Below are 27905 nucleotides of genomic sequence, written 5' to 3'. Positions count from 1 at the left end.
CTCACTTGTATTATCAACCTGACATCTGTCATACGTCCCCTTTTTCTGTTTCATCTTACTCTCTATCTCTTTCGTCATCCAGGGAGCTCTGGCTTTGGTTGCCCTACCTTTCTGCCTCATGGGAATGGACCTAGACTGTACCCAAACCATCTCATCTTTAAAGGCTGCCGATTGTTCGATTACAGTTTTGCCTGCCAATCTTTGATTCCAATTTACCCGGGCCGGATCTGTTGTCAACCCACTGAAATTGGCCATCCTCCAATTAAGTATTTTTACTCTACAATTCTCCTTGTCCTTTTCCATAACTAATTTAAACCTTATGATATTATGATCGCTGTTCCCTAAATGTTCCCCCACTGACACTTGCTCCACTTGACCCACTTCATTCCCCAGAACCAGATCCACCAATGCTTCCTTCCTTGTTGGGCTGGAAACATACTGATCAAGAAAGTTCTCCTGAACACACTTCAGAAATTCCTCCCTCTCTTTGCCCTTTACACTATTACTATCCTAGTCTATATTAGGATTGTTGAAGTCCCCCATTATCACTACTCTATGGCTTTTGCATCTCTCTGTTATTTCCCTGCAAATTTGCTCCTCTATCTCCTTCCCACTAGTTGGTGGCCTATAGAATACACCCAGTAGTGTAATGGAACCTCTATTGTTTCTTAACTCTAACCAAATAGATTCTGTCCTTGACCCCTCCAGGACATCCTCTCTCTCCAGCACTGCAATATTCTCCTTAATCAATACTACTGCCACCCACCCCCCACTCCGTTTTTTACTTCCCTATCTTTCCTGAACACCTTGGGCATAATTTTAGCCCAGAGGCGGGAAGGGAGCAGGGGGATTTCCCTGATGTCCTTATGATTTTGACGTAAGGACATCTTTTATATTTTTTTGTTGGTTTCTCATCCGACAGGCTGGCCTGATTGACAGGCTGGTCTCAGTCGGACGGGAGAAGAGCAAGGAAGAGGTAAGTGAACAGGTAAGTCTTAGATTGTATGGATGGGTTGGGGGGCATGGGTGGGCATGTGGGCATCTGTGGGCATGGGGGACATGTGGGCATCAGCGGGCATGGGGGTCACCGGGGGGGAGTTGGTCATCGGGGAGGGGTCAGTCATTGGTGGGTATGGGGTCAGTCATCGGGGGTCAGTCACTGACTGGGGGTGTCGGGATCAGGGTCATGATTGTTGGGGGGGGTCGCGATCATTGGTGGGGGGCGCAATAATTGGGGGGCTCGTGATCATGGGGGGGGGGCGTTGGCGTTCGTAGCTGGGGGGTGGGGGGGGTCGCTGCAGGTTGGCTTGTTGGGCCTAGGGGAAGCACTCCTGCTCCTCCGGGCCTACAACTGTGCTATAAATGCACTTCGGGCAGTTTCGGGCCTTCTCGCCTCCTCTCACGGCGTGAAGGAGAAGGCTCGGGAATCCCGGCCCCCAGGGTTTGAAATCGCAAAACCTTTCAAAATGAAGGCTCACAGCCTCCTTGAAAGGTTTTAGTGACGAACCCGCCCCCTGAGAGCGGATTGGTCGTCCGCCCCTCATCCCGCTCCGGTGAAAACCGGAAATGGGTGGGTTGGAGGCGGGTCTGAAATTGTTGCAATTTTCCATGCCCACCACCCCCCCGCCCCACCCACCCATTTTTCCCATTTAAAATCCTGCCCCTTGTATCCAGGAATATTTAGTACCCAATCCCGCCCTTTTTTGAGCCAGGTCTCCGTTATCACCATTATATCATATTCCCATGTGGCTATTTGCGCCTGCAGCTCACCAATCTTATTTACCATGCTTCGTGCAATCTAAACCAATCTGAGTTAGATCTTCTCATATTCTCCCTTAGCCTGATCCCACCTAATACTGTACTATTTCTTACCCTAGTGCTATCTGTCTCTCCCAATTCTTTGTACCTTGTTTCTTCTTTCCAGTGCTACATCCTGGTGCCCACCCCCCTGCCAAATTAGTTTAAACAGCACCCCCCCACAGCACTAGTGAACCTTCCCGCGAGGACTTTGGTCCCAGCTCTGTTGAGGTGCAACCTTTCCATCTTGAACAGGTCCCCCCTGCCCCAGAACTGGCCCCAATGCCCCAAGAATCTGAAGACGTCCCTCTTGCACCGTGTCCCTAGCCATGCATTAACCTGCCTTATCTTCCTATTTCTATACTCACTAGCATGTGGCACTGGGAGTAATCCAGAGATTATTACCTTTGAGGCCCTGCTTTTTAACTTCCTTCCTAGCTCCTGAAACTCTGACCGCAGGACCTCATCCCTTTTCTTTCCTATATTGTTGGTACCCACATGGACCACTACTTCTGGCTGTTCCCCTTCCCCCCACAGAATGTTCTGCACCCTCTCCGTGCTGTCTTTACCCTGACACCAGGGAGGCAACACAACACACGGGACTCACCTCGGCAGTAACAGAAACACTTGTCTGTCCATTGACGATCGAATCCCCTATGACTACTGCATTTCTACACTTCATTGTATCCCCTGTGCAGTCCTTTGCCCCATGGTGCCAAGCTCAGGACTGCATTCCTTTGAGGTGTCGTCACCCTCACTGGTATTCAGTGCTGAATACTGGTTTGAGAGTGCCCCACACCCAGAAGATTCCTGCACTACCTGTCTCTTCCTACCCTTTTGGATAGCCACCCACTTGCTATCCTGAACTCTCTGTGGCTGTAGGGTGACCACCTCCTGGAACGTATGATCCAGGAAACCTTCAGCGTCCCTCATGCTCTGCAGTGACTCCAGCTGCCCCTCAAGCTCAGAAACCCTCAGCTTGAGCTCAAGCAGCCGGAGGCATTTCCTGCACATGTGGCCCTTCAGGACACATGTCACGACCTGAAGTTCCCACATGGCGCAGGAAATGCAGGCAATGGGTCTCAGCTGCCCGTACATTATATCACCTTAGTGATCATTTCACCTTGGTTCACCCCTCTCACCTCTCCTTTAAAATCCTTGTTCTCTACCGCCTACCCAAGTACCAAGCCCAAGTTTCTCACCGAAATGTCTTCACTCCTTTCCTCCCTCAGCCTCTGCACCAAGCGACTTCTCATCCTCAGTGACTTGAACCTCCATCTCACCTCACCATGCCCTCTCTCTTCTGAGTTCATAGCCCTCCTATCCTCCCTTAATCTCTCCCTCCATATAAACTCCCCTACCCATATTCACGGCCACCCCCTCGACATTGCCCTCTCATGTGGCCTCTCTCCTCCCATCGTGTCAATTGCGAATAAGGCCATCTCTGATCACTTCCTGGTATCCTTCTCCACCCACATCCCCCTTTCCCTTCCCCTCTCCACCCCACTTCCTTCTGTGTCCACCCCTGGAAAAAAACTCTCCCCCAAGTCACTTACAACGGCACTTTCAAATTTCCAACTGTCTAGCCTTTGGCCCTCCATTCACCACGACATTTCTGCAGCTACTGATCTGCTCAGTCACCTCCATCTTTGATGCCCTTGTCCCCATTAAAACCATTACTCTTTCTCACCCTGGTCGTTCCCCCTGGTACGGCCCTCATCTCCGCTCCCTTAAGTCCAAGGGACGCAGACTGGAAAGTTTATGGCGGACAACTGGTTTAGCCATTCATCGCCAGATCTGGCTGAACCACATAAAGCACCATTGGGTCCTGCTCTCCTCTGCCAAAACTGCTCACCATTCCAGGATCATCCTGGAAAGGGGCAGAAAACACTGGTGGGGGTAGTTTATAGGCCCTCTAATAGTAGTTATAGTGTTGGACAGAGTATTAATCAAGAAATAAGAGGAGCTTGTATCAAAGTTAGTCCAATAATCGTGGGGGACTTTAATCTTCATATAGACTGGGCAAACCAAATTGGCAAAAGTAGTTTGGAGGACGAGTTCATGGAATGCATTCAAGACAGTTTCCTAGAACAATACGTTATGGAACCAACCAGGGAACAGGCTATTTTAGATCTTGTTTTGGATAATGAGACAGGGTTAATTAGTAATCTCATAGTAAGGGATTCTCTGGGGAAAAGTGATCATAATATGATAGAATTTTATACTGAGTTCGAGACTGACATACTTAGGTCCAAAACTAGAGTCTTAAAGCCAATTACATAGGTATGAGGGGCGAGTGGACTAAGGTTGATTGGGAAATTAGGTTAAAAGATATGATGGTAGATAAGCAATGGCAAACATTTAAAGAAATATTTCATAATTCTCAAAAAAATATACATTCCATTGAGGAATAAAAACTCCACAGGAAAAGCGATCCATCCTTGGCTTCTACAGGTATGCAAAAAGGAAGAGGGTATTTTGAATCTGTCTTCACAGTAGAAGATACAAAGAACATACCAGAAATAGTGGGGAACCAAGGATCTAATGAGAATAAGGAACTTGAAGTAATTAATATTAGTAAAGAAAAAGTACTGGAGAAATTAATGGGACTAAAAGCTGATGGCCTACATCCTAGGTTTCTAAAAGAGGTGGCTGCAGAGATAGTGGATGCATTGGTTGTGACCTTCCAAAATTCCCTAGATTCTAGAACGGTCCCAGTGGATTGGAAGGTAGCAAATACAACACTGCTATTCAAGAAAGGAGGGAGAGAGAAAACGGGGAACTACAGGCCAGTTAGCCTGACATCAGTTGTCGAGAAAATGCATTATTAAGGATTGGTAACAGGGCACATAGAAAATCATAATATGATCAGGCAGAGTCAACATGGTTTTATGAAAGGGAAACCATGTTTGAAACTCTGTTAGAGTTTTTTTGAAGATGTAACTAGCAGGGTAGATAGAGGGGAACCAGTGGATGTAGTATATTTGGATTTTCAAAAGGCATTCGATAAGGTGCCACACGAAAGGTTGTTACACAAGGTAAGGGCTCATGGGGTTGGGGGTAATATATTAGCATGGATAGAGGATTGGTTAACGGACAGAAAACAGAGAGTGGGAATAAATGGGTCATTTTCAGGTTGGCAGGCTGTAGCTAGTGGGGTGCCGCAAGGATCAGTGCTGGGGCCTCAGCTATTTACAATCTATATTAATGACTTAGATGAAGGGACCAAGTGTAATGTATCTAAGTTTGCTGATGACACAAAGCTAGGTGGGAAAGTAAGCTGTGAGGAGGACACAGTGAGTCTGCAAAGGGATATAGACAGGTTAAGTGAATGGGCAAGTAGGTGGCAGATGGACTATAATGTGGGGAAATGTGAGGTTATTCACTTTGGAGGGAAGAATAGAAAAACAGTATATTTTTTAAATGGTGAGGAACTATTAAATGTTGGTGTTCAAAGGGATTTGGGTGTCTTTACATACAAAACACAGAAAGTTAACATGCAGGTACAGTAAGCAATAAGGAGGGTAAATAGTATGTTGGCCTTTATTGCAAGGGGTTTGGAGTACAAAAGTAAGGAAATCTTGCTGCAATTGTACAGAGCTTTAGTGAGACCACACCTGGAGTACTGTGTACAGTTTTGTCTCCTGATCTAAGGAAGGATATACTTGCCTTAGAGGCGGTGCAACGAAGGTTCACTAGATTAATTCCTGGGATGAGAGGGTTGTCCTATGAGGAGAGGTTGAGTAGAATGGGCCTATACCCTGGAGTTTAGAAGGAGAGGTGATCTCATTAAAACATATAAGATTCTGAGGGGGCTTGACAGGGTAGATGCTGAGAGGCTGTTTCCCCTAGCTGGAGAGTCTAGAACTAGGGGGGCATCGTCTCAGGATAAGGGATCGGCCATTTAGGATTGCGATGACGAGAAATTTCTTCACTCAGTTGTGAATCTTTGGAATTCGCTACCACAGAGGGCTGTGGATGCTCAGTCGTTGAGTTTATTCAAGGCTGAGATAGATAGATTTTTGGACTCTAAGGGAATCAAGGGATATGGGGATCGGGCGGGAAAATGAAGTTGAGGTCAAAGATCAGCCATGATCTTATTGAATGGCAAAGCAGGAACAAGGGGCCATATGGCCTACTCCTGTTCTTATTTCTTATGTTCTTATTATGTTCTTATGAATGCAAAGATAACCTCAGCTTGTCTTCTCCACTACAAACTGTCTTATTAAACCCCTCTCCCCTGCCTCCTCCATCCTCAGCTCCAACAACAAGTGCAAGGAGCTCATGGACTACTTTGTCACTAAGATTGAGACCATCTGTTCAGCTGCCTCTGCTGTTTCCCTCCCTTCCCCCAGCCCACCAAGCCAAACTTCCCCTACGGTTCCCCCTGCCCTAGCCCTGAACTTGCCACTTTCTCTAGTTTCTTTCCGATCTCCCCTCACGCCCTCTCCAAGCTCATCTTGACCATGAGACCCACCTCCTGCTCCCTTGACCATAACATGGTCGAATTCCTTTTTTTTTTTATTCGTTCATGGGATGTGGGCGTCGCTGGCGAGGCCAGCATTTATTGCCCATCCCTAATTGCCCTCGAGAAGGTGGTGGTGAGCCGCCTTCTTGAACCGCTGCAGTCCGTGTGGTGACGGTTCTCCCACAGTGCTGTTAGGAAGGGAGTTCCAGGATTTTGACCCAGCGACGATGAAGGAACGGCGATATATTTCCAAGTCGGGATGGTGTGTGACTTGGAGGGGAACGTGCAGGTGGTGTTGTTCCCATGTGCCTTCTGCTCTTGTCCTTCTAGGTGGTAGAGGTCGCGGGTTTGGGAGGTGCTGTCGAAGAAGCCTTGGCGAGTTGCTGCAGTGCATCCTGTGGATGGTACACACTGCAGCCACAGTGCGCCGGTGGTGAAGGGAGTGAATGTTTAGGGTGATGGATGGGGTGCCAATCAAGCGGGCTGCTTTATCTTGGATGGTGTCGAGCTTCTTGAGTGTTGTTGGAGCTGCACTCATCCAGGCAAGTGGAGAGTATTCCATCACACTCCTGACTTGTGCCTTGTAGATGGTGGAAAGGCTTTGGGGAGTCAGGAGGTGAGTCACTCGCCGCAGAACACCCAGCCTCTGACCTGCTCTCGTAGCCACAGTATTTATATGGCTGGTCCAGTTCAGTTTCTGGTCAATGGTGACCCCCAGGATGTTGATGGTGGGGGATTTGGCGATGGTAATGCCGTTGAATGTCAAGGGGAGGTGGTTAGACTTTCTCTTGTTGGAGATGGTCATTGCCTGGCACTTATCTGGCGCGAATGTTACTTGCCACTTATGAGCCCAAGCCTGGATGTTGTCCAGGTCTTGCTGCATGCGGGCTCGGACTGCTTCATTATCTGAGGGGTTGCGAATGGAACTGAACACTGTGCAGTCATCAGCGAACATCCCCATTTCTGACCTTATGATGGAGGGAAGGTCATTGATGAAGCAGCTGAAGATGGTTGGGCCTAGGACACTGCCCTGAGGAACTCCTGCAGCAATGCCCTGGGGCTGAGATGATTGGCCTCCAACAACCACTACCATCTTCCTTTGTGCTAGGTATGACTCCAGCCACTGCAGAGTTTTCCCCCTGATTCCCATGGACTTCAATTTTACCAGGGCTCCTTGGTGCCACACTCGGTCAAATGCTGCCTTGATGTCAAGGGCAGTCACTCTCACCTCACCTCTGGAATTCAGCTCTTTTGTCCATGTTTGGACCAAGGCTGTAATGAGGTCTGGAGCCGAGTGGTCCTGGCGGAACCCAAACTGAGCATCGGTGAGCAGGTTATTGGTGAGTAAGTACCGCTTGATAGCACTGTCGACGACACCTTCCATCACTTTGCTGATGATTGAGAGTAGACTGATGGGGCGGTAATTGGCCGGATTGGATTTGTCCTGCTTTTTGTGGACAGGACATACCTGGGCAATTTTCCACATTGTCGGGTAGATGCCAGTGTTGTAGCTGTACTGGAACAGCTTGACTAGAGGCACAGCTAGTTCTGGAGCACAAGTCTTCAGCACTACAGCTGGGATGTTGTCGGGGCCCATAGCCTTTGCTGTATCCAGTGCACTCAGCCGTTTCTTGATATCACGTGGAGTGAATCGAATTGGCCGAAGACTGGCTTCAGTGATGGTGGGGATATCGGGAGGAGGCTGAGATGGATCATCCACTCGGCACTTCTGGCTGAAGATGGTTGCAAACGCTTCAGCCTTGTCTTTTGCACTCACGTGCTGGACTCCACCATCATTGAGAATGGGGATGTTTGCAGAGCCTCCTCCTCCCGTTAGTTGTTTAATTGTCCACCACCATTCACGACTGGATGTGGCAGGACTGCAGAGCTTTGATCAGATCCGTTGGTTGTGGAATCGCTTAGCTCTGTCTATAGCATGTTGCTTCCGCTGTTTAGCATGCATGTAGTCCTGAGTTGTAGCTTCACCAGGTTGGTACCTCATTTTTAGGTACGCCTGGTGCTGCTCCTGGCATGCTCTTCTACACTCCTCATTGAACCAGGGTTGATCCCCTGGCTTGTTGGTAATGGTAGAGTGAGGAATATGCCGGGCCATGAGGTTACAGATTGTGGTGGAATACAATTCTGCTGCTGCTGATGGCCCACAGCGCCTCATGGATGCCCAATTTTGAGCTGCTAGATCCGTTCTGAATCTATCCCATTTAGCACGGTCGTAGTGCCACACAACACGTTGGATGGTGTCCTCAGTGCGAAGACAGGACTTCATCTCCACGAGGACTGTGCGGTGGTCACTCCTACCAATACTGTCATGGACAGATGCATTTGCGACAGGGAGATTGGTGAGGACAAGGTCAAGTAAGTTTTTCCCTCGTGTTGGTTCGCTCACCACCTGCCGCAGGCCCAGTCTGGCAGCTATGTCCTTCAGGACTCGGCCAGTTCGGTCAGTAGTGGTGCTGCCGAGCCACTCTTGGTGATGGACATTGAAGTCCCCCACCCAGAGTACATTTTGTGCCCTTGCTACCCTCAGTGCTTCCTCCAAGTGGTGCTCAACATGGAGGAGGACTGATTCATCAGCTGAGGGAGGATGGTAGGTGGTAATCAGCAGGAGGTTTCCTTGCCCATGTTTGACCTGATTCCATGAGATTTCATGGGGTCCAGAGTCAATGTTGAGGACTCCCAGGGCCACTCCCTCCTGACTGTATATCACTGTACCGCCACCTCTGGTGGGTCTGTCCTGCCGGTGGGACAGGACATACCCAGGGATGGTGATGGAAGAGTCTGGGACGTTGGCTGAAAGATATGATTCTGTGAGTATGGCTATGTCAGGCTGTTGCTTGACTAGTCTGTGGGACAGCTCTCCCAATTTTGGCACAAGTCCCCAGATGTTAGTAAGGAGGACCTTGCAGGGTCGACTGGGCTTGGTGTTTTGCCGTTGTCGTGTCCGGTGCCTCGTGGTCCGATGCCGGGTGGCCCGTCCGGTTTTATTCTTATTATGACTTTTCGTAGCGAGATTTTAGAACTGAGTGGCTTGCTAGGCCATTTCAGAGGGCAATTAAGAATCAACCACATTGCTGTGGGTCTGGAGTCACATATAGGCCAGACCGGGTAAGGACGGCAGGTTTCCTTCCCTAAAGGACATTAGTGAACCAGATGGGTTTTTACGACAATCCGGTAGTTTCATGGCCATCATCACTGATACTGGTATTTTAATTCCAGATTTTTATTTTTAATTCATTGAATTTAATTCATTAATTGAATTTTTAAATTCGCCAGCTGCCGTGGCAAGATTTGAACTCATGACTCTGGATTTTAGTCCAGGCCTCTGGATTACTAGCCCAGTAACATAATCACTATGCTACCGTACCCTCATTAAGATGGAGAGTGAAGTAGTTGAATCCGAAACTAGGGTCCTGAATAAAGGAAATTACGAAAGTATGAGGTGCGAGTTGGCTATGATAGATTGGGGAACTTTACTAAAAGGGATGACGGTGGATAGGCAATGACTAATATTTAAAGAACGTGTGCTGGAATTACAACAATTATTCATTCCTGTCTGGCGCAAAAATAAAACTGGAAAGGTGACTCAACCGTGGCTTACAAAAGAAATTAGGGATAGTATTAGATCCAAAGAGGAGACATATAAAATTGCCAGAAAAAGCAGCAAGCCTGAGGATTGGGAACAGTTCAGAATTCAGCAAAGGAAGACAAAGAGATTGATTAAGAGGGGAAAAATAGAGTTTGAGAGTAAACTAGCAGGGAACATAAAAACTGACTGTAAAAGCTTCTATAAGTATGTCAAGAGAAAAAGATTAGTGAAGACAAATGTAGGTCCCTTACAGTCAGAAATGGGGGAAATTATAATGGGGAAAAAGAAATGGCAGAACAATTAAACACATACTTTGGTTCTGTCTTCACAAAGGAGGACACAAATAACCTGCCAGAAATGTTAGGGAACCAAGGGTCTAGTGAGAGGGAGAGACTGAAGGAAACCAGTATTAGTAAAAAAAAAATAGTGCTAGGAAAATTAATGGGGCTAAAGGCTGACATCCCAGAGTATGAAAGGAAGTGGCCCTGGAAATAGTGGATGCATTGGTGATCATCTTCCAAAATTCTATGGACTCTGGAACAGTTCCTACAGATTGGAGGGTGGCAAATGTAACACCACTATTTAAAAAAGGAGGGAGAGAAAAAACAGGGAACTACAGACCAGTTAGCCTGACATCAGTAGTGGGGAAAATGCTAGAGTCTATTATAAAAGATGTGATAACAGAACACTTGGAGGGCATTAACGGGATTGGGCAAAGTCAGCATGGGTTTATGAAAGGGAAATCATGCTTAACAAATCTACTGGAGGTTTTTGAGGAGGTAACTAGTAGAATAGACAGGGGAGAACCAGTGGATGTGGTGTATTTGGATTTTCAGAAGGCTTTTGATAAGGTCCCACATAAGAGATTAATGTGCAAAATTAAAGCACATGGGATTGGGGGGAATATACTGGCATGGATTGAGAATTGGTTGACAGACAGGAAACAGAGAGTAGGAATACCCGGTCTTTTTCCGGGTGGCAGGCAGTGACTAGTGGGGTACCGCAGGAATCAGTGCTTGGGCCCCAGCTAGTCACAATATATAACAATGATTTGGATGAGCGAGCTAAATGTAACATTTCCAAGTTTGCAAACGACCCAAAGCTGGGGTGGAATGTGAGGAGAATGCAAAGAGGCTCCAATGTGATTTAGAGAAGTTGGGTGAGTGGGCAAGAACATGGCAGATGCAGTATAACTTGGATAAATGTGAGGTTATCCACTTTGGTTGTAAAAACAGAAAGGCAGATTATTATCTGATTGGTGATAGATTGGGAAAAGGGGAGGTACAACGAGACCTGGGTGTCCTTGTACACCAGTCGCTGAAAGCGAGCATTCAGGTGCAGTTAGCAGTTAGGAAGGCGAATGGTATGTTGGCGTTCATTGCAAGAGGATTTGAGTACAGGAGCAGGGAAGTCTTACTGCAGTTATACAGGGCCTTGGTGAGACCACATCTGGAGTATTGTGTGCGGTTTTGGTCTCCTTATCTGAGGAAGGATATCCTTGCCATGGAGGGCATGCAACGAAGGTTTACCAGACTGTTTCCTGGGATGGCAGGACTGACGTATGAGGAGAGATTGGGTCGACTGGGCCTATATTCACTAGAGTTTAGAAGAATGAGAGGTGATCTCATTGAAACATATAAAATTCTAACAGGACTAGACGGACTAGATGCAGGGAGGATGTTCCCGATGGCTGGGGAGTCCAGAACGAGGGGTCACAGTCTCAGGATACGGAGTATGCCATTTAGAACTGAGATGAGGAGAAATTTCTTCACTCAGAGGGTGGTGAACCTGTGGAATTCTCTACCACAGAAGGCAGTGGAGGCCAAGTCATTAGATGTATTCAAGAAGGAGATAGATATATTTCTTAAAGCTAAAGGGATCAAGGGATATGGGGAAAAAGCGGGAACAGGGTACTGAGTTAGACGATCAGCCATGATCATTTTGAATGGTGGAACAGGCCCGAAGGGCTGAATGGCCTACTCCTGCTCCTATTTTCTATGTAACACAAGCAGGACTATTATTTTTAGGCTCTTATGCTGCAGGATATAGATGAGGAGCCTGCATACCCATACATAGTCCAGGATTCATCCCAAATTATATATGAATCCAACATACTTTCTATGAATTAAACCAGAGAGCAGAGTTTCCCATTGAATCTTCCTGAACCTGAGTTGCAACAATCAATCACAGGAAAGCAAAGTTAGGGGTAATTGTATGAAATCACACTCCTGCGGAGCCTCGACCACTAGGAGCACCAATTGGGAATTCAGGAGTCCAAGGATGACAAATTGTGAGCAGCGTGCTTTCAAATTCCCAATTGGCGCTCCTGGTGAATTAAGTACAATTTTGTAAAATGTTCCAGAATGTCAACAGTAACCAACAGATGGCACCACTATCCTCTTATCTACATTTACTTGTTGATCCTGGTACTTCCTCTCGCTATTCCTTTTCGCTTCTGTGAAACAATGTCACACCATGCGTAATTTCATACACATATATATATATATATATATATGAAAGGAAACAAAACATTACAAGCATCAACAAGTCTGATGCAACAACAGAAAATGTTGAAAATACATAGCAGGTCCATCGGACAAAAGACAGATAAAACATCTCAGGTGCAGGCCCTTCATCAGAACAGGATTAGCATCTCAGTGATACAGTAGATTGTAAAAGTGTGTGAACAAAGAAATATCCTGTAGAGCTAACACCTGGAAAATAACAGTAAAAAGCAAATTACCAATGCTAGAAATCTGAAATTTAAAAAATGGAAATGCACAGCAGGTTGAGCAGCATCTGAAAGAGAGACTAGGGTTAGTGTTTCATCAGAAAGGTTACACCTGAAATATTAGCCTGTCAGTGATGATGCAGGGTTACGTCTGAAATAGTAACTATCTTTTCCTTTCATGTTTCCTTTCCTGTGTGGTCCGTTATTGCACAATGCACTCCTCACACGAGGGAAAATATCTAGGGGTGAATGTTCAGATAAGGGAGCTAAAATGGTGGAGCAGCAAGCTTACTACTCACTTTATTGCAGCGGACTAACGTCGCCAAATTACCTGACATCAGCCCTAATTACTTATTCATGGCAAGCTCCCAGCCCATATTGGACCCAGTGCTAGGAGTTCACCAGGGAAGGTGGGATTGTGCACCTTAGCACCTCTTGAAACTCTGCAGTCAAAATGTAAAGGGATACCATCACTTAAAAATAAGTGGCTGCATATGAGTGACAATTGTGTTAGCCTTTCCAAAGGCTGCAAACATTTTTAATGTTTTTTTTCAAACTTTCCAAAAGTTGTATGGGGCAAAAGAACTGATTGGCAAAACACAAGGGAAGGCAGAATAACTGGAGGCAGGAGACAGAGTCTGTGGCCAAGTGGTCAAGTAGTGGATCACATGAACCCCTTGTTTGATCCCTGGCTACTGCGTGAGGTGGGTACAAGGAAGGTCACACTGTTTGACACTCCAGGGCACCCTCTCTAGAAGATAATAACGCAGCATACCTGAAAGGAAGAAGTGGCCAGGATCAACACTGAGTACAGTACCCACATGACCTGGGAACAGGTGTGGAAGAAGATGACACATTTTAAGGAAGCTGCCAAGGTAAGACTACCAAACATTGACATCTACCAGGTAGATGGCCCAACTCTGCATGCCATAAAATGTCACCTGTCAACCTATTGCACGTTTACTGTGGCCTTACACAACCTTACGGCGCTTTATTTATTTTGCATAGCTATTTTCCAACAAGGTACACATTCAAGCTGTAACTTACAACTGGCACCCTTGGCACACTTAGATATTCAAAGGGCATCACACATAAAATCATCATAAGACAACTTACCTGCACGATGTATGGTCCGTTATTGACACACAGTGCAGGCTGACGGATGGTCATACGCCTTATTGACCTTATTGACTCCTCTCCTTTGGAAAATGCAGCAGTGGGATAACATTGTGCGGCCACATAGTGATGCAATTGCTATTCAGTGGGAACAGAGATGAAAGCGCTGGCTATGCTGACCTATGCATCAGTCACCTGTTTGATACACCTGTGGGTAACACGTTGGTTGATACATAGGAACATGGAAAGATAGGAACAGGAGTAGGCCATTTAACCCCTCAAGCCTGTTCCGCCATTCAATGAGATCATAGCTGATCTGTGACCTAACTCCATATACGCGTCTTAGCCCCATATCCCTTAATATCTTTGGTTAACAAAAATCTATCCATCTCAGATTTAAAATTAACAATTGAGCTAGCATCAACTGCCGTTTGCGAAAGAGAGTTCCAAACTTCTACCATCCTTTGCGTGTAGAAGTGTTTCCTAACTTCACTCCTGAAAGTCCTGGCTCCAATTTTTAGGCTATGTCCCCTAGTCCTAGACTCCCCAACCAGCGGAAATAGTTTCTCTCTATCTATTCTATCAGTTCCCCTTAATGTCTTGAAAACTACAATCAAATCACCCCTTAATCTTCTAAATTCCAGGGAATACAACCCTAGTTTGTGTAATCTCACCTCGTAATTTAACCCTTGGTGTCCAGGTATCATTCTAGTAAATCTACGCTACACTCTCTCCAAGGCCAATATATCCTTCCTAAGGTGCGGTGCCCAGAACTGAACACAGTACCCCAGGTGTGGTCTAACCAGGGCTTTGTATAACTGTAGCAAAACTTCTACCCAATTGTATTCTAGTCCTCTAGACATAAAGGCCAGCATTCCATTAGCCTCTTTGATTATTTTCTGCACCTGTCTATGACATTTTAATGATCTATGTACATGGACCCCTAAGTCTCTTTGGACCTCCACTTTTTCGAGCTTTTCACCATTTCGAAAGTACTCTGATCTATCCCTTTTAGGTCCAAAATGGATGACCTCACACTTGCCTACATTGAAATCCATTTGCCACAGATTTGCCCATTCACTTAATCTATTAATATCTCTCTGTAATTTTATGCTTCCATCTACACTGCTTACAATGCTGCCAATCTTTGTGTCATCGGCAAACTTGGATATGTGGCTCTCTAACCTGTCATCTAAGTCGTTAACAAATACAGAGAATAGTTGAGGCCCCATATTGCAGATGATCTCTATCCCAGCCTGGATGGAAGTGGAAGCAAAAAAAAGTTGAGGGAGGAGAACCCTATGGTGCAGGTTGACTGCCGATGTCCTTGTAGCTAATGGCACAAATCTTCAACTGGCTCTGTGCTGACCTGGAGTCTGTGGAGCCAGTTCCCCATGGTCATTGCCAAATAGGTGTATCAGAGCCCACAGGTAGATTTGATGGCATGATGGTGGGTGCAAAGAACCTGGATCTGATGCCTGCTGATCTCCCTGGCATGCCTTCTTTCATCTTGTACCACTTCAATCATGACATTTATATTTGGGATGTTTGAACACCAACCCCCAACATTAATTTTAATTTGACTTGCTAACTGCTATACAACTCTTCAGTGAGATACCATGGCCCCGATACTTACTCGAGGCATGGTGAGAGCGGAGAGAGGATTTCCGGACGGGAAACCCGGAAGTATGAGTTTCCCGTATGTCCTTACAATTTTGACGTAAGGATGCCTTTAAAATTCTTCCTGCAGGTTTCCCGCACGACAGCCAGCCAGATTGACAGACTGGTGATCTGTTGGCCAGGAGAGCAGCTGGGGAGCGGATGCCAGCGGGTAAGTCTGACATCAGGGGCTTGGGGCCAGTCATCGGGGGAGGGGTGGTTGGTCATCGAGGTGGAGGGGTCGGACTTCAGGGGGGGTCAGACTTCAGGGGGGTCGGAGGCATCTTGAGGGGTTCAGACATCGGGGGCTCGGTTATTGGGGGTCGGTCATCGAGAAGGGGGTCAGGACATCGGGAGGGTCGAGCATCAGGGGAATCGATCATCAGAAGGTCGGTCATCGGGGGATCAGTCATTGGTGGTCGGTCATCAGGGGGGTGGGTCATCGGGGGGGTTGGTCATTGGGGATCAGTCATCGGGGGGGTCAGTCATCAGGTGGGTTGGACATTGCGGGGGTCGGTCATCGGCTGGGTCAGAGATCGGGGGGTTGGAGATCATGGGGGGGTCGGAAATCATGGCGGGGTCAGAGATCTTGGGGTGGGTCGGGGATCATGGGAGGGTCGGAGATTGTGGGGGTGTGGTGTCGGCCAAATGCATGTGTGGGATCGTGGCAGATAGGCTTGTTGGGCCTGGAGGAAACACTCCTGCTCCTCTTGGCTCACAACCAGTGTAATAAAGGCATTTACCTGCTGTTTCGGGCCTTCTCTCCTCCTCTTACATGACGTGAAGCAGAAGGCCTGGGAATCCTGGCCCCCAGGAGTTAAAAATAAAAAACCTATTAAAATGGAGGCACACCGCCTCCTTAAAAGATTTTACTGACCGATCCGCCTCCTGAGAGTGGGTTGGTCACCCGCCCCTTGACTGGCCTCCATTAAAACTGTAAGTGGGCGGATTGGAGGCGAGTTGGGGTCGGGTTTTACATCGTTACAATTTTTACCTTCCCACCCACCCCCAACCCACCCGTCCTTGAGGGTTATAATTACCCCCCCATGTTTCTCCTTGAAAGTTTGTATTGTAAGATCACTTTCTTCACATCCCCCAATTTTCAGCTTTTCTGGAACTACTTCAGTTACAGTTGGCTTACCAGTGACAAATTTTTGGTATATATTAATGATTTGAACTTGGGTGTACAGGGCACAATTTCAAAATTTGCAAATGACGCCAAACTTGAAAGTGTAGTAAACAGTGAGGAGGATAGTAATAGACTTCAAGAGGACATAGACAGGCTGGTGGAATGGGCGGACATGTGGCAGATGAAATTTAATGCAGAGAAGTGCAAAATGATATATTTTGGCAGGAAGAACGAGGAGAGGCAATATAAACTAAGTGGTACAATACTAAAGGGAGTGCAGGAACAGAGAGACCTGGGGGTATATGTGCACAAATATTTGAAGATGGCAGGACAGGTTGAGAAAGCGGTTAAAAAAGCATACAGGATCCTGGGCTTTATAAATAGAGGCATAGAGTACAAAAGCAAGGAAGTTATGTTGAACCTTTAATAAAACACTGGTTCGGTCACAACTGGAGTATTGTGTCCAATTCTGCGCGCCGAACTTTAGGAAAGATGTGAAGGCCTTAGAGAGGGTTGATGTCAAGAAGCACTTCTTCACACAAAGGGTAGTGTAAATTTGGAACTCTCTCTTCTAAAAAGCTGTCGAAAATTTCAAAACTGAGATTGATAGATTTTTGTTATGCAAGGGTGTTAAGGGTTAGGGAGCCAAGGCGAGTAAATGGTGTTGATCTACAGATCAGCCTTGATCTAAATGAATGACAGAACAGGCTCGAAGGGCTGAATGCTCCACTCCTGTTCCTATGTTCTTATGTTCCTAAATCATTGGGTGCCTCACTTTGAAAAGAATGTCAAGCCAATGGAGAGGGTACAGAAGGGATAACCAGAATGATACCAAGGATCCGGAGAGACTAGAGAAATTGGGCTCTTTTTACTAGAACAGAAAAAACTACGGCATTCAAAATTATGAGGGGTTTCGATAACTTAAATAGAGAAAAACTTTTTTCAGTGAGTTGGTAACTAGAGGGCATAAATTTAAAATCATTACCAAAAGAATGAAGGGTGAGGTTAGGAGAATTTTGTTTATGCAAAAGGTCTTTAGCATATGGAATGTCCTACCAGAAACAGTGATGGAGGCAGAATCCATAGTAACTTTTAAAATGGAAGTGGATAAATGTTTGAAAAAGAAAAATTTTAAAAGGTACAGGAAAAGAGCACAGGTATGAGATTAAATGGCTTCCTTCTGTGCTATAAAATCCAATGACTCTATGATTCACAGAGGTACAATCTCAAATTGGATGTTACTGATGACCACTGAAAATATGTCTAACCAGACAATATGGAAAGATACCATTGACTGTGAAGGAAGGTCATTTATGTGATCAAGTGTCTGTACATGTGTGGGCAGAACTGTTAACACAATTGTATAAAAATGGATATTAAGAGCAGTATAACATTTTGTGCGGAGGCAGGGTTTGAGAACAGATGACGTGGTGGCCTTTGAGTATGTAGTATTTTAATATAATCATGTTCCATCTTTTGTTGTATGCTATTTCTGAAAAGCAAGGCAACTAAAGCGATGAATATGCACAGCCCAGTTCAATAATTGATGCGGATTTCTCACTGCCACAGACTTCACTGACATCAGGGTTTCCCTTTATCCTCTCTCCTCTCACAATATTCATCAAAACTGGGCCTCTCTCATTCCTCTCATCTCCCACGGTTTTAAATGGTAACTATGCACCCAACAGCTCCCTAGTTCAATCTCTGCTGTATACTGAATTAATTTCAGCCAAAGAAGATAAAGAAAATTTAGGCATTTGATTTTTCATATTAGGAAAATTCCCTTAATATCTAATATTGGGAATGGGCACTTTTACTGTCGTGGCCAGGGGGTCTGGTTAGGGAATGAAACCTTTTAGGTAAAAACTGAGATAGGTTCAATAGCGGAGGTGGGGAGATGGATGAATACTCTGGATTTTGTGTGATAATTTCTGAGGTGCAGTGTGTGTGCAGAACTTTCCCTCGAAAATTAAATGGCTGGGGTCAAATCCGTAATAGGGTCTGTTATAGATGTTCTCTGGAAGGAACTGGCTTGATAGACCATGTCGGAATACTATATGCATTCTGGGTTACCCTCAACAACGGCAACAACAACAACTTGCCTTTATATAGCGCCTTTAATGTAGTAAAACATTCTAAGTCGCTTCATAGGAGCATAATCAAACAAAATTTGACACTAAGCCACATTAGGAGATATTAGGACAGATATTGGTCAAAGAGGTAGGTTTTAAGGAGCGTCTTAAAGGAGGAGAGAGAGGTGGAGAGGCGGAGGGGTTTAGGAAGGGAATTCCAAAGCTTTGGGCATAGGCAGTTGAAGGCACGGCCGCCAATGATGGAGCGATTAAAATCAGTTAAAAAAGGATTAAACTTTGCATGCTGAGGGACCCCATAACACAGGCAAAGACCTCACACATTCTGGTGTAGCCGGGTGCTTCTTATTAGCACACTGTGCCAACCTGAGCTGGGCCTGCTATAGTTGCAACACAACAAAGTGAGTAGTCTGCTATGGTCCTTGAGATGGATAGCCGAGCACACCTTGAAAATTACTGATATTAGAGAGAATGGGGGAAAATCGGGCAGGGTGCAGAACAGGCAACCAATCTATAACAGCAAGTTTTCCTTCGACGCCAAAAGTGAAAATTACTCTCGGTATCCCCTTATCATGAGTTAGGCTCTGGGAAAGGGAAAAGAGTGAAACATCTAATTGGAAATTTGTTCTTTACCAAAGTCACCAAAATCTGAATTTTATGGGGCAGTCATTGCTTGTGAAATAACGGTGAGCTCAACAGCGCTCTCCGTTGTTAGTGGTGAAATAGAGGAGCAAGTTCCGGCATTCACACACGTGCAGTGAAATGCAGAAATCTAGAACTTGCTCCGCCTGGTTCACCGGCGATATGACAGCTTCGAATTAAAGGGATATCGCCAGCTGCAATCAGTAAAATCATTGAAAAAGTGCAAACTTGCTTACCTGCCCAGCTGGAAAGTAACTAATATCGCCACAAAACAGGTATGCTTAAAAATGCCAGGTCTAAACTAAGTTTTAACAACATGGTAAATCTTAATAACTGCCAAACAACTAAAAATTAACTTTTAAAAATGTGAAGTCTCATTATTCGTTATTTTAATAGTTTTTGGTCATTAAAAATATTTTTTTAAATTAAAAAATTAAAACATTTTCATTTTACTTTTCCCTTCTGTCTCTTTTATTTAATTCAATTATTTCTTACCCTCTTTTTTTCGCTGTCTATAACTATTTTTACAAAGATTTTAATATTGTCCCTTTTACTTCCTGGTTTTAAGCCTGCAGAACTTTGCAGCTTATCAAAAATTCTGCGACCTGATTGATCGAGGGGAGAGTGTGCTCCTCTCGTTTCTCCCAGGGTCCTAGCTTCGCTTGAACTAACGCTGGGCTCTTGTCCGCTTCCAATTTGAGGATGTGCCCGAAGAAAAGTAAGATAGTGGGTTAGTATAAATCTATGGAGCGGTGAGCACTGTTGGTTCACCACTCCGAGCAATCTCTGCCCTATAGTTTCTGACCCGTGTATTTTTAGTTGAATGACATCTTTGAAAGCGATGTAAGTGGTTGAATTACTCATCTTGATTGGTCACAATTGGTCATTTCCCCAAAGTGAGATTTTTGTTGTTGTATTTTTAGGTTTGATTAGTTACCAATAGGACTGATGTTTCCATCCCTTACCCCTGGGACTGCTCCGACCTCTGGGCACAAAAGTTATGATAAAGTGATGAAGACTCTGTTCACTAGTTCATCTAATACCTTTCAACGAATATTACATAGAATTGTAATATGTAACATATTGAACTTTTCAACATAATATTATTTACAAATTCCACTGACCTGTCAATGTCACCCTGAAGTCACCTCGCTGTTTTGTTCTTGATATATTTGATTTGGACTTGGGCACAGGGAGCATAATATACAAATTTACTGATGACACAAAAATAAGGGTCTGTCAGACGGAGAGGTGACTTCAGGATGACATGGACAGGTTAGCAATTTAATGCAGAGAAGTAAAAGATAATGCACTTAGTGGGGAAACAAGGAATGTAAGTAAAATTCAATAGAAAGATGATGAAGGAGATTGAGAGACAGAAAGACCCATGGTATAAATATATAATTCCTTGAAAGAGTGAGTGCCATTAGACAAAGCCATAAAAAAGTCAATAGCATTTTGGGTTTTATAGAAAGAGGCATAGAATACAAGACCAAAGAGGTTAGGATAAATTTGTGCAAGGCTGGGATTAGGCCACAGTTAGAGTACTGTGTGCAGCTTATGGCGGTCTAGTGTAGAAAAGACATTAAAACCATAGAAAGCATAGAGCATAGATTCATCACAATGAGACTAGGGTTGAGGAGCTCTAGATCTAAGAATGATGTGGAGATGCCGGTGATGGACTGGGGTTGACAATTGTAAACAATTTTACAACACCAAGTTATAGTCCAGCAATTTTATTTTAAAATAAAATTGCTGGACTATAACTTGGTGTTGTAAAATTGTTTACAATAGATCTAAGAAGACATTTGTGATACTGGGATTATTTCTATTGAAGGAATGAAAGCTAAAAGGAGATTTTTTTTGTAAATTATGAAAGAACATAAGAACATAAGAAATAGGAGCAGGAGTACGCCATACCGCCCCTCGAGCCTGCTCCACCATTCAATCAGATCATGGCTGATCTTCGACCTCAACTCTACTTTCCCGCCCGATCCCCATATCCCTTGATTCCCAAAGGTTTTGGTATGGTGAATAGTGAAAGTAATTTTCTGCTGATTGGGCAGTCAGTGGCAACCCTGCTGCACTGGAACGCACAGTCCCTAAGTTGTGCAGGAGAGGCTGTGGGACCTATATGATGATCATGCCCACTTTCGGCTTTCTGAGATATACAGGTACTGGACCATAATCCACAGGAAATCAAATCTCTCCGGAATCAGACGACTTCTCACTCCACACACACACTTATTGATGTAGTGAAAGCATTAAAAACAAACATGGAAAAAGTGGAGGAAGCAAAGATTGAGCCCACTACTTTCAACAGACTGAATAAAATTAATACAATCACAGATCCGAGCCAACTTCTTCAATCTTCTGAGGGGATGAATAGCCACACACAAAACTCACAAAAAGATAAAGCTTTTGTAAAATTTCTCGCTGACTGATGAAAGTAATCTAGTGAAGCCCCATGATATCAATCTAATATTACATGGCTCAGTGACAGCACCCCTGCCTCTGAGTTAGAAGGTTGTGGGTTCAAGTCCCACTCTGGAGTCTTGAGCACAAACTCTAAACTGACACTCCAGTGCAGTACTGAGGGAGTGTCAGAGGTGCCATTTTTCAGATGAGATGTTAAATCAAGGCCCCGTCTACCCTCTCAAGTGGACGTAAACGATCCCAAGGCACTATTCGAAGAAAAGCAGGGGAGTTCTCCATGGTGTCCCTCAACCAACATCACTAAAACAGATTATCTGGTCATTATCACATTGCTGTTTGTGGGACCTTGCTGTGTGCAAAATGGCTGCCACTTTTCCTACATTACAACAGTGACCACACTTCAAAAGTGTTTCATTGGCTGTAAAGTGCTTAGGGACGTCCTGAGGTCATGAAAGGCATTACATAATTGCAAGTCTTTTTTTCTTTTACAACTTTCATTGATCAACCTTTGCCAGTTACATTCCAGAGGTGAGGGGGTAGATTTTCAACTTGTCGCCCAGGCATCAAACGGGCATTGCAATCAGCTGCCCCTTATAAAGATCACCCATCTTTCATTTCCATCGAAATGGAAATCGAGTGATTTCTATAAGGGATGGCTGATCGCAATGCCCGATTGTCACTCGGATGACAAGTTGAAAATCTACCCTGAGATTTCCAGGGTTTCAACAGGACACAAACCACTGAGCTGGATGCAGCATTTGATCATTTATAACTCTGCTTATACTTTAAATTTCAATGCCATTCTTAGCCAATGCCTATCACTTTGTAAAAATAACTAGCCAACACAGAATTAACAGTTTTGGATAGAAGTCCATTTCATTGTGTGCACAAAAAATGTATTCACTAGCCCTGCTTGAGCTTTATTATTTTTTTTTTTTTATTCGTTCACGGGATGTGGGCGTCGCTGGCAAGGCCGGCATTTATTGCCCATCCCTAATTGCCTTCTCAAGGGCAATTAGGGATGGGCAATAAATGCCGGCCTTGCCAGCGACGCCCACATCCCGTGAACGAATTTTTAAAAAATTCATGTCCTCAAATATTACAATCACGGTTTAAATTCGATACCTAAAAATGCACCAAGCTAAATGCAACAAATGCAAAGCTACAAAACCTGAATACCTCGCACTCAGCTGAACAGAGCTTTAAAAGAAACATCAGGAAATGAGTTACCATATGTGTCAATGCAGAATGGGCCTTCAACAACGATGTTATATTTCAGGAGAAAACCGTGGAAAATTCTGGTGAGGGAAGCCTTGCCTCAACTGCATGCTTCTCAAACCCTTGATGAGGCCCACATACAGCAGTAGCACGAACCTCTTGAGCACCCAGCACAACCCAGTTAGAAAATACCAGGTAATGTGCTCCTGGTATACTTTTGGGTAGTGACCCTCTCCTGAATTTTTCCACCCTATGACAGGCACATGCATTCATCATTGATGCATAGTAACAGAACTTCTTCCCTATTGCATAAACAATATGTGATGCTTGGTGAAAATAACCTATTTTGATAATCAAATGTACCCTTGAGATGCTTTTCAGTACTTGATTAACCTTGTTATCATCAGTTTCACATTGTCTAAACGTCTTCTGTGGCTCTTCAATAATCAAACCCAATTCATCTTTGATAATGGCCGCCCATTCATCGCATTGGTGGTTCGTGTACTATTGAGCAATATTTCACATTTATCCACCTTAAAATCTACATTCCATTCCTAACACACCCACTTAATTTGTCCAGATCCCTTGGAATATTTTTAAACTCCTTGATGCTAGTCACCTAGCCATAGAGCTTGCTCTTATCAGCAAATGTTATATTTTTACCAATAACTTATCTATATTATCAATGGTTTTCATCATACACTGACTTGGATAAAGACGGAGATTTCTTTCCCCTCTGGTTTTCCTCCTATTTTTCTCCCTTTACCTCTCTTAAAGGTGATGGTCATGTAAAGATCTATAGTCAGTGCCAGTCTTCATTTATCTCATTCAAGTGGCCATTCTTCACTTGGGCATTGAGTGTTATTTAGTCGTGATCACAACTGAGCACAATCCTGTCCTTCTTGCATCCAAGTGCATACATTTCCAGCAAAAGTAACTGGATAGCGATCAGAAGGGAGATCTCTGGCTCAATCCCCCCTCCCTCTAAAGGCCAAAATATTGGAGCCGCCCTTCCTCTGCTGAAATTAGTCAACTCAGTACACGCCAGGGATCAAACCTGGAACTTTTTGGTCTCTACGCCTCCATATAACACCAAGTGATGTGTTTGCCCATTCAGCCAGCAGGAGTGTCCTGGGCTAAAATTTAATTTGCAGGGGAAAAAGTCAATTAAAAAATTATGGGGTCGATTTTCAGATGGCCGAGCGGGTGCGTTCGTGGCGGGGGGGCTGCTAAAATTCGGGATTCCCGGGGTGGGTCCGGAGCCCGGCTCCAACACCCACTTCCGGGTTCACCAATGACGCGCTTAGATGCGCGCGCAGCCCCCGCATGCGGGACTCCCACCTGCAATTAAAGCCGGCGGGATCCCACTTAAACCAATTAATTAGATAGTTCAGGTCGTTTGCAGACCTGATTGGGAAGATAGTTTAGAAGGGGTCGGATTTTCATATCAACTGAGCGTGTTTCCCGTAGTAGGGGAAACACTCCCAGTTGAAACAGATGTGTTGCAGCCACCAGAGAGAGATGTGTCGCAGAAGGCACTACCCTCGCCACAGGGTCTACAGACTGAGGCTCAGCTTCCTGGACGTTTCTGAGGAGCAGTGCACACAGAGGCTCAGAGTCACTCAACTTGTAGTCGTGGACATCTGCAGCCTCCTTGATGCCGAGCTGCTCCCGGCTAGCCCGAGCACCATCTTCTTACCTGTCGCTGTCAAAGTCACCACTGCCCTCAACAACTTCTCCTCCGGATCCTTCCAAGGTGCCACCTGGATATCGCCGGTGTGTCTCAGTCATCTGCACAAAAGAGCCCTGCAAATACACCTACACCCACTCTGCAGTGACACAATGGGTGGCATCAGGTGTGGGTCTTCATGGTGATCCTCAGGAAAGGGAATTATTGCACAAACCAGACAAGATTTGCAAAGACGTGGCAGTAGTGGTGATAACAAATTTTAATGTGCTTGGCAAAACAAACAAAACTAAATGAAAAACATGACCTTCTGTCATACACCCTTGTGCAGCCCCTTTGTGCTCACAAAACCTTAGCCTTATGTTTACGGGAACCCCTACATGGTGCTACCCCTGTGGCTTCAGCAGAGGTAGTGGCAGGTTGCTCTTGTCCATGCCCTGACCGATGAGATGCTTTGCACGGGTGCCCTCTGTGTTTCAGTGCCCGTGAGGGCCCCTCCAAAGACTGCTCCACCTGCACCTGTGCAGGGGCAGACTCGACCACCTGGAGAGGAGGCAGCAATGCGGGTATTGGTTGAGAGGGGGGCAACGGGTGAGATGTGGAAGCGCTTTGAGTGGCGTCCCCACTTCCATGTCCCCTTTCACCATCATCCCTCTCCTTGGCCAGGCCCACATCACTCCTTCCACCCTCCTGGACAACAATTTGGAGGACTTGTGTGAAGCCTTGGAAGGCCAGTTGTAATCTATCAGTCAGCCTGTTTAAGGCGGCAGAATGTTGCTCACCCTGAATCCAATCGGCTGTTGTCAGGGCCTGAATGGACTCATTGTTGATCCGTGCTTGAAGCTCGATGGAGGCTATCCTTCCCTCCGTCGCACACATTCCCGCACCTACCCACGACTCTATCTCAGAGATGCCTTCACATCCCTGTGACAGTATTCCACTCATGCAGGAGTTGGACTCCTCCATCCTCTGCGCGAGTGTGGAGAGTGCACGTGGCAACTGTTCCAGTATCTCGGCAATGTGCTGCTGGCCCTCGATGACCCTTTTTTTCATGGCTGGCCCCCAGGGTTCAGCATCTGGGTCCAGCTGAGAAGAGCCTGGAGAAGAGTGCTCCCACCGATGCGGACTCTCCATGGCTGCCCCTGCCACCAGGGTCTGCTCATGCTCACGTGCATGGTGACTCACCATGTGCAACCCCAACGAACTGAGGACGGGGACCCACCGAGGTGTGTGTATCTGCGCGGGTGGGTGGCTGGCTCAGATGTGACGATGCCCCCTCAGAGGCCGGCAGGTCCTCTGAGGAATCGCCCTCTGCAGTCACGGCGGTCACAGATGGCCCTGCAAGAGAACAGAAAGCAATATTAAGCGTGTGGACAAATGTTGAGATGCTACAGATACCAAGCGATGTTACGATCATTCGCTAGCATGAGCGCTGAGTGTTAGATTTCTGTCACCAGCCGCTTGTGCGCTCCCAGTCTCGACGTCCGCCACGGACAGGAACTCCAGCCTCGGCTTATTTCCATTGCATGCTGCTCCGCGTCCGTTAGGACCACCTGGTGTGGCGGGCCCCCTCCGGTCCTTGCCCTCTCCCGGGCATTCTGGCATCTCTTCTCCTAACAAGGCAAAACACAGAGAGGAGTGATTGAGTGATGGCTGCATAGTGACCCGCTGCATGCATTGGTGCGGGTGGGGGTGAGCGTGAGGGAGATGCATGGGAGGGTGCATGTGAGACATAGCCATGAGATTGTATGAGGATTGGGTTGCGTGGTAGTGCTCGAATGGGAACTGGGGCGGTGAGTAATTGCAGGCAAGGTGAGGATGATGGTTAAGTGGATGTGAGGAGTGATGCGAGAGCGTTGTGGTGGCAGTGCAGAACCAGTTGTGTGGTGGTGGAGATGATGTGGAAGACGGAGTGTGGGAGAATGCGCAAGTATACTCACTTTGGCTGACCTGGTTAGGTCATTAAAGCGCTTCCTGCACTGGACCCAGGTTTGGCCGACATTGCTGCTGCTGATGACCTCCTCTGCCACCTCGAGCCAGACCTTCTTGGTGGCAGAGGGAGGCCACCTCCTCCCATCAGATGGGAAAAACATTTCCCTCCTCCTCCTGACCCCATCGAGCAGCACCTGGAGTGAGGAGTCAGAAAACCTTGGAGCAGCCTTGCCTCTGGCTTGCTCCATTCTATTATTTTGGTTCTTTGCTGCCGGAGGAGCATTGGAGGACTGCCCCTTTAAATAGGGCTCCTCCTGCTGACAGCCTGTGATGCGGGTGCGCAGTGCCCCCGCTGCGCAGGTCTGGAACGGGAAACCCGGAAGCACGCGTAAGTACATTCAATTAGGCTGCCATCGGGTGCAGAGTACCCCAATTTCACTGGCCGCGTTACCCATGCGCCCAGTCGACCCCCCGCTGCCAACCCGCCTCCCTCCTAATATCGGGCCCTTTGATCCACTCAAATGCAATAATTACCAAAATCACACCTGTAAATAGTTATTGGTCATTTATATTAAAATATTCTGCAACACAGATAGTACTCTATTTCTTGATCTTCTTTCAACCAAAAGATTTTTTTGTGGATCTTGAAAGTTTATATTTTGATCATTTTCTTTTTTGTAAACTAATAAACACAGACCAAGACAATTGTCATGTTTTGGGACTTTTGATCATTCATTTTTCTTCACATGAAAAGATTCGGGGATTGAATTATGTTTAAGTGTTATATTTTAAAACGCAAGTGTAAAAAGAAAAAGCCACAGGTGGCAAACATTGAAGACATATATTAAATCCAGACGGGCCAGTTTGTGAGATGTCACAGCTCACAAGATACAATGGGGGTCAATTGTCTCATCCCAAGCGCACTAGCCAAGATGTCCCTAAATTCATTTTGAGAAGAACAGAAACCCTCACCCCAAGGGGAGAAGAAATGTAGTTGTTTTTTATTGACAACCCTATTGATAAAACAATAATGAGAACAAAGCCAACGTCACAGCCTTCTCCTGGCTGGAAACACAGAGAAAAGGACAAAAGGAACCAAGTTTTAAATGAGGTCTGAAGCCAGAAGCTAAAATGTAGGCAGGCAGTGTTTGCAATTAGAAGTTATGTAGAAAGAAAGGTGACACTAAAACACAAGTAAGTCAACCCACAAAAGGGATATCGCACGTGGTTTATTATTTTTTTCCCATTTTTCGGGGGGAAGAGAGATAAGACTGAGTTAAATAAGTGGAATTTACTTTTGACTGTTGCTCTATCTGTTCAGTTGCTACCTGTGAAATAAAGCAGCTTAATAATTCATATCTGGCCCCATCTCACCAAGTGTTCCAGCCTGCCTTTG

Source organism: Heptranchias perlo, chromosome 8 (genome assembly GCF_035084215.1).
Source record: "Heptranchias perlo isolate sHepPer1 chromosome 8, sHepPer1.hap1, whole genome shotgun sequence".
Taxonomy (NCBI): Eukaryota; Metazoa; Chordata; class Chondrichthyes; order Hexanchiformes; family Hexanchidae; genus Heptranchias; species Heptranchias perlo.
This window is presented reverse-complemented; position numbering follows the sequence as displayed.